We start from the raw sequence: 8,745 nt of genomic DNA on the forward strand, positions 1-8,745 counted from the left end.
CTTGAGGGGCGGTGGTGGTGGAGCTTGAGCTTGCTTTGTTCTGCGAACGAGAAAGAACGAGAGAGACGGGGCCTATGTTCTACTGGTTCAGTGTTTAAAAAAGAGGAGAAGAAGGAGAAGGTAGCTGCGACGGTTAGGGTGGCCGGCGGTGGCACTGTGGGTGAGGAAAGGAGAAGAAGAAGCTCGTCGACAGAGAGGGGAATGCTAGGTTTAGCTCGTTTGATTTGGTGCTGTGAATGAATGGAGCTTGGGCAAAAACGATCATAAACAGAATATCAACATTTTCGACGAAAAATTTTAAATTATAGACAGATTTTTTGTCTGTAATAATTTAATAAAATGCAGCATTTTTGACCATTTAATTACAGACGGATTTTCTGTCAGTAATCATTTTCCACGAAAAAAAATTAATTTTTTCGATAGAATTATGGACTGATTCTCTTTTCCGTCTGTAATTTATGCTAATTCATTTTTTTTTGTTTCCGACAAAAAATTCCTCGCAAATTCCGTCTATATTTCCGTGGGATAAAATCCATCAGAAATATCCACCTGTAATAACTAGTTTTCTAGTAGTGTAAACTTTTAGATAAACAAAACATATATATACTTTCTGTATCTATGAGAATTTTATTTATTGTTTTACTAAATGGACTTTAATTATTTAATCGTATAAGATTTAATTATTTTAACAACTAATTAATTTATTTAAAATACATAAAAACATATAAATATAAACAAATTCTAGAAATATTTCATAAGAACTATTAAGAGATCCTAGTTTTAAATAGTTGAAAGTATAAGCGGCATTCAAACTTCTTAATTTACTACATTAAATAGAAAAAGTCAACTTGTACTTATATCATACATGAGTATATGATATATATCCAATAAAAGATTGATGCACTAGTTTAAGTAAATGATTTATCTTAATATAGTGGGAGTCCAGAATTTATTTATAGATCACAAACAATAAAGAAACAATTATCTAAAGAAAATACATGGATTAAATGTGTACATGTATTAATAGTATATATACATATGAATGACAACGTCATACTTGAACCAGGTCTAAAATTAAGTGATAGGCATAGCCACAAACAGGTAAGCTTTAACATTGGTAAATCATTGAGCAATACACCAATATCATATACTGTTTTTGTGGATCATGTTTCTAATTAAATCCATGGAGAAGAACTGGCAATGGCATGTTTGGAGGGAGGGGAATGAATAAGTAAGGAGTCTGAGAGTAGAGATTCAGTCATGAATAATACTACCATGCTTTTCAAATGGTAATGGAGGTTTTTATTACTTGATTTATTGGTGTAGTTATGTATCTCTACATCTTTTTCAATCGACTTTTTAGTTTTGAATCCAATTTATGTACCCCAAAAGAAATGACTTTGTATGATCTCAAAAGGGTTTCATTTGGTTAGAGGATCATTGTGCCAAAATAGAGTTGTTTTTTTATAGCACAGAAGACACCAAACTGTGAATTTTGAAGTGTAATGGAAAAGAGAGAGAAATCCAGCGAGAGGAAGAATGAAAAAATTAAATTGACTGTGTTGCGAAAACACAAAAGTCCACACTTAATAGGCGCATATAGGCAATATAGAATCCTTAATACATAACGTAGCAAAGGAGGATTTTTCCCACTTCGTTTTTTATTCTTCCAACATTGCATGACTCTCCAAAGTATGAAGCATTCCTTTAAGCTCTTTGAGGATATGGTCTGTTTTGACATTCTGGGCTTACGATTATTTTAGAAATAATGATAAACCTTTCATACGTGCTAATCAGAGAATGCGTCCACAACAAAAATGTTAACGTATATTTCTGTTTTCTTTTTGCGTGGGTGCGCATTTGAGTCTTTTAAACGCTTTATTTTTATATTTAGTAACTTTTTTTATCCTCCGAAAGCAGAAGTGATTTCTTTTTTTTTTTTTTTTGAAATGAAGAAAGCTCAACACATTAAAGTAGAGCAACAAACAAACAGACACAAAACCAACTCAAACACCGTGGTTATCAATCCTCTGTCATTTTCGGCATAGCTATCAATAACCAAACAGGATCAATACCAGTCCACTCCTTGTAGCTCAAAAACGTCCTTCTTTAAATGACTTCAACACCTGCTTCTTTATTGTTGAAACTTGAAAATTCTGTCATTGCGTTCCAACCAGATGTTCCAAATTACTGCGAAGAACCCTGTCAGCCACATCTTTTGCTCATCTTTTCTATTATGGGTGCCATTCCAACTCTCAAACAGGCCTTTAATGGTTCCCGCGATAGCCCAAGCTCTATGAAAACACCTCAATCAGGCGCACCACACCTGCCACGAAAACTCACAAAACAGAAAAAAAATGATGAACAAATTCCATCTCCTTTTTTACACAGGACACATAAATTATCACTTTAGGGAATAACGCCTAATCTACTCAACCTCTCTTTAGTATTCACTTTATTGACTAGAACAAACCACCCAAAAAGCTCAATCCCCGGAGGAACCAACCCTTTCCAGATGGAACTTGTGAAACTATAACTCGTAATCTCTTTCGAAAGAGTCTCTGATTGCAATACCTGTACAAAAGAGTTAGTAGAAAAAATGCCTTTATTATCAAATTTCCAAACAAGATTATCATCTCTCCCAGTTGATAGCTTCACTGGCCTTAACCTATCATGAAGTTGATGGACCAGTTCCAACTCCCATTGGAACAACTCTCTCCTCCAATAAAAATTCCAAATCCAATCTAATCCATCCCAAAACCCACAGTCCCCTATCATAGATCCTTGTTAGTTTGAAATAGAGAAGAGCCTTGGAAAACTTGCTTTTAGAGGGCCACCTTGGACCCAATTATCCTCCCAAAACAGAGTTCTTCTTCCATTCCCTACTTCCATCGCTAGCCCACTAATAATTTTATCTTTTACATGTTGTTCTTTTATATTCAGCTGACAAATGTCTTTCCACGGGCCACCCTTTACCGGTAAAGCCTGATTTGATAGCATAACATTAGGGTTCAAATTGTTACACGAACAAATAATCTTCTTCCACAATGGGCAGTCCTTTGAAAAATACCACCACCACTTAAACAGAAGCTCTGTGTTCCTGAGCACTGTATCTCCAACCCCCAATCCCCCAGCCTTCTTTGGTGCCTGGACCACTTCCCACTTCACTAGAGGTATACTATAGTTGCCACCCTTTGTACACCACATAATGCAATCAACTTGTCAGCGATCGCGTTCGACATCTTGTACAGGCTAAGGTAATAGATTGGTAAGCTATTTAACACTGATTTAATGAGAACTAGCTTACCTGCTTTGTTGAGCACCTTCTCTTCCACCTTTTCTATGATCGATTTCCACGTCTTCATCAAACGTGGATTCGCACCAAGAGGCACCCCGAGGTATCTAAAAGGTAAAACCGCTTGCTTACACTCCAGTAGGCCACAAAAATGCTCCATCCACTCTTGCTCACAATTAACTGACATCATATTCGACTTATCAAAGTTGATGCTCAGACCCGACATCAGCTCAAAACACCGCAACAATCTCTTGTAATTCACAATTGTCTCTGTCTCCGGAGGGCAAAACTACAAATTCTAGTTTTTACGTTTACTTTTTCAAAGTTGGACTGAAATTTATTTTCTATGTACTGATTATATCTTTCATTATTCACATGTTTATTTTTTTATAATATTTTTTTCCCAAAACATAAAAATAATATTAAAATTATAAGTAATAAAAATTTATAAATAAAAGAATATTAAAGAGTACTAAGAGTACTAAAAAAAATATTAAAATTTATTTAAATATTTAAAATAAAATTATAAGATAACATAAAATAAATTTAAATTCATGTCTTTTTTTATAATTTTTCATCTAAAAGCAATTTTGAATAATGTAATCTAAACAATATTTAATTTACTATAATCTATTTTGAATAAAAATTACTAAACATAAACCACATTAATACCAACTCACTTTTGATCAAAATTAATATACAAATTTTCGTTTATGGACGTTAATGCACAACTATATGATGTAAAGTCCCACTTAATTAGAGAGAGGAACCAAATATACCTTATAATTAAGTATATACATAATACAAACATCTCTCTTATAGATATATTTTGATAGGTGGATTTGAGAAACTTTGGCATCGTCCCTATTATAAAATAACCCCATAAAAATTCGAAGTGTTAAAACGTCAAGTGAGAAAGTTGGATTGTTAAAGATTGTATTGGTAATGCCGAGACGAGGTTAACAACTCCACTATGATGACATAGTTTAGATTCACCAATTTTGGCGACTTTGGTTCGCCAAGCCAAGGATGAACCTCTTATTCTCAAAGAGCCCAAAGAAAAATAAGCACACAGCTTATTTCATATTCAAATAAACTTCAACTCTATTTCATAAATAAACGTACATGAGTTATTTATATTAGTGGAAGAAGGAAAAGCCTTCATAATTTGGACGATGTAGGACTAATACATAACACAAAGTTCACTATTCTAAACAATATAGGACTTGTATTAACCTACTAACTCTACTTGCTCCTGCGTCAATTGAAATTATTGTCGAGATCGATATGCCAATGAAAACGTTGGGATTAATTAGGGGGTGGGAACATAAAGTCTTACATTGGTTGAAGAGATGAACAAGACATTTTATAAGGACGGAAGACCTCTTCCTTATGAATGTATTTTGATAGGTGAGTGTGAGAGCACTATTATCATTCCTATCATCAAGAACAATATCATAAAGTTTAAAGTGTCAAAACGGACAATTTTCTTAAGTAGCTGAACTGATACCCAATGCTACACGAGGTTTTTTACAGTCTCTTTATACAACACACACTATTTCCACAACATAAATCTTATGTAGCCTATCTAGTGTGTCAAATCTTTTTACCGGAGCAAACCAAGCAAAGGCTTCCACTTGTGGTGGCTGCAAATCATCCACAAATTGTGATTAAAACTATATTTGCACGCTTTTTCTGAAGTCCTGCCTGTCTGGATCATCAGTATTCATGAATTAGTAGAAAAATAACTATCATGTTCTGGTGCTACAACACTGTGAGAAGAGAAAGTCAATTATGTGGAGGCACCATGTGCTTGCATTTAGAAAAATAAAAATTGATTATTGACCTAGAAAATATAATCTACATGTCGTATTCTAATTTGTTTACGTTTTTATCGTAACAATACGTATGAATTTATAATAGTATCCACGCAAACACCTTTTTTAAATTGTTTTAAGGTCTAAAAAGATACCACAACTGGAAAAGGATCTTAATCTTCATTTTTAGAATTAAGTAGGTATTTATAATTGTGGAAACTAGAGAGGTATTAAGCTTATGAGTAATATCACATGTTCATATAAAATTTTAGAAGAAAGTGATAGAACATAGATTAAGACAAGAGATTCGACGTTTGGAGAACCTGCTTTGTTATTGTGGGTAGATCGATCAAGAATTTCTTTTATGTGTGTGGTTAAGAGGAATGATAACAGGGCCGTAGTAACAAGAAGAATTTACATATAATGTTTATTGAATTGTAAAAAATATATGATAAAATATCAAAAGAAGCCTTATGCAATATTCAAAAATAGAAGAGAGTAAGAAATTCATAGTCAGTAGACAAATTTTCGTTTTATAATTGTTAATGTTTCGATATCTATGGTCAGTTAAAAATTAAAATGCATTGTAATGATTAATAGACGAAAAGACCTTTAAATCGTGGTAAATATGATGCCTAAAATTAGTTACTAAATTGGTGCCTATTAGTTTTTATTTAATTAAGTCATGAATCTATTTTGAATACCATAGCGACCGCAATTAAAAAGTGTTCACATGAAGGAATTTTTATGGTATGAAAATTTGACAAAAATTTAAGACTAATCGAAATGGCGCTTAAGTCAACCAATTTTAGAGATGAAAATAAATATTTTTTAGATAATACATATGTAGTAAAATAAGATGTCATACCGAATTTAAGTGGGTTCACAAGATAGTAATAAGAACTAAAAAGTGCTGATCATATTAGGAACTTAGGAATTAGGATTGATGGTTTAGTAGTTGTTTGTGTTTTATTTTTGTTATTTCTTCTTTTTCTTTTATCACTAGAGTTGAGATTTTCTTTACCATTATGGCTTCTTTATCATTATTGCATTACTTTTGCGAGAAGATGATCAACAACTATAAAATCACCATGGAAAAATTAATGTCGAATTTTGATAACATTAGTTGTATCCTAGGTCCTAGCTACTGATATAAACACCCTAGCTTTATATAAATTCTTACGATAGAGTCATATAGAGCTTCGTGGATACAGTGTTAGAGAAAATGGGATTTGGACAGCGTTGGAGAAATTGGGTGAAGGAGTGTCTTACTACGGCCACTATGTCGGTACTGGTAAATGGGTCGCCATCCAAGCCGTTTAATATGGAGCGAGGCCTCTGACAAGGGGATCCTCTCTCTCCATTTCTGTTTGTGCTAGTAGTTGATGTGTTGCATCGGATGCTGGGAGAAGCTGTCAGGAACGGCCGCATTGAACCACTGCTGGTTGGAGGAGAGCATATCGCATTGTCGCATTTACAATTTGCTGATGATACGATATTGTTTTGTCCCCCAGTAACAGAGACAATTGTGAATTATAAGAGATTGTTGCAGTGTTTTGAGCTGATGTCGGGATTGAGTATCAATTTTGATAAGTCAAATCTGATAGCGGTGAATTGTGAGCAGGATTGGATAGATCATGCGTGTGGTCTGCTGGGGTGCCAGCAAGCGGTATTACCAGTAAGGTATCTCGGAATTTCCTTGGGGGCAAATCCGCATTTGGTGAAGACTTGGAAACTGATAATAGATAAGGTGGAAGAGAAACTTAGCCTATAGAAAGCAAAGGTCTTAAACAAAGCGGGTAAGCTCGTGCTCATAAAATCAGTGCTGAATAGCCTTCCGATTTATTACCTTAGTCTGTACAAGATGCCGAAGGTGATTGCGGACAAGCTGATATCTTTGCAAAGGAGATTTATGTGGTGTAAGGGGGATGGTAATGAGGGTATCCCATTAGTTAAGTGGGAGCTTGTTCAGGCACCGAAAAAAGCTGGGGGCTTGGGGGTTGGGGATGCATTGCTTCGAAACACAGCGCTCTTGTTTAAGTGGTGGTGGAGGTTTTCAACGGAGGAGTGCCCCTTGTGGAAGAAGATTGTTTGCTCGTGTAACAACCTGAACCTTGATATAATGCTCGTAAATCAGCAGCTACCGGTTAGAGGAGGGCCCTGGAAAGATATTTGCCAATTGAACATCATAGAGCAGAGGATAAAAGACAAAATGCTTACTGGCATGGTGATGGAGGTAGGTAACAGAAGGAGGACTCGGTTTTGGGAGGATAATTAGCTGCAAGGTGGACCCCTGAAAGTGGCTTTTCCAAGACTCTATGCTATTTCAAACCAACAAGGAGCTATGATAGGGGATTGTGGATTTTGGGATGGGTTCGAGTGGATTTGGAATTTCCAGTGGAGAAGGGAACTGTTCCAATAGGAGATGGAACTTCTCCGCCAGTTTCATGAGAGGTTAAGGCCGGTGAAGCTGGCAGATGGTACAGAGGATAATATGGTGTGGAGGTTTGATAGAAAAGGGGTGTTTTCTACCAGATCGGTTATGCAGGTACTTCAATCAGAGACTCTGTCAGATGAGATAATGAGTTACAGCTTTACAAGTGCAATCTGGCGAGGTGTGGTTCCTTCAAGAATTGAGCTCTTTGGATGGTTTGTGCTGGTTGGTAGAGTGAATACCAAGGAAAGATTGAGTAGGCTAGGCGTTATTATTCCCAGTGATAATATCTGTATTCTGTGTAAGAAGGAGATAGAATCGGTCAAACATTTATTCCTTTTATGTGATCTAACATGGCAGGTGTGGTGCAGTTGGTTGAGGAGTTTTGGTGAGGCGTGGGTTATTCCTAGTACTATTAGGGAACTAATTGAGAGTTGGACTGGCAGGCATAAGCAAAAACAAGAGCAGAAAACGTGGCTGATTAGCTTTTTCACAGTGATCTGGAATATTTGGGTGGAACGTAATGCTAGGATCTTCAATCATAAGGAAGCAGGTGTTGAGAGTGTAATAAGGAGGACGTTTATGAGCTACAAAGAATGGACCGATAGTGATCCTATCGGCAGTTGACATGATTTATGTAATTCTATGTAGCACTTGTTGTTAGGGGGGAGTGGATCCTCTCCAGTGGAAGAAAAACTGGATGGTATCCAGTGAAAGATCTCACCCTTCATTGTATTCTCTCTCATATTTATTTCTGGTCCCACTTGTAGAATTAAAGGTGGGAGATTACACTTTATTCTCTCCAGTGACAAAAATGGAGAGAATCCATTTCCGTTGTTAGGGTCTTTCGCTCCACTTTACTGTGTTGAGCTTCTTTTGTTTCAAAAAAATAGGTATGCATATAAAAACCAATAAAATGTAAGCTTGATGTGTTGGTTCAATTCGTTATTGGCTAAGTTACTGGGCCTCTAAAATTTCTTATTTCTCTTATATATACAAGAAGAAATATAATTGGAAAAGTATTAATTAATTTATTATTGTTTATTCTGGCCTTTAATTTTGAAATGATTACATATATATTGCTCCAGCAAATTTGAGTCCAAATAAACGTTGTCCCATTTAGCTGGCGGATATTCTCTGTGTGTAGCATGTATTATTATTATTATTATTATTATGGGAAAAGCTCTACATCCATGTAA

This window comes from Arachis ipaensis, chromosome B04 (assembly GCF_000816755.2).
Source record: "Arachis ipaensis cultivar K30076 chromosome B04, Araip1.1, whole genome shotgun sequence".
NCBI classification, from domain to species: Eukaryota; Viridiplantae; Streptophyta; class Magnoliopsida; order Fabales; family Fabaceae; genus Arachis; species Arachis ipaensis.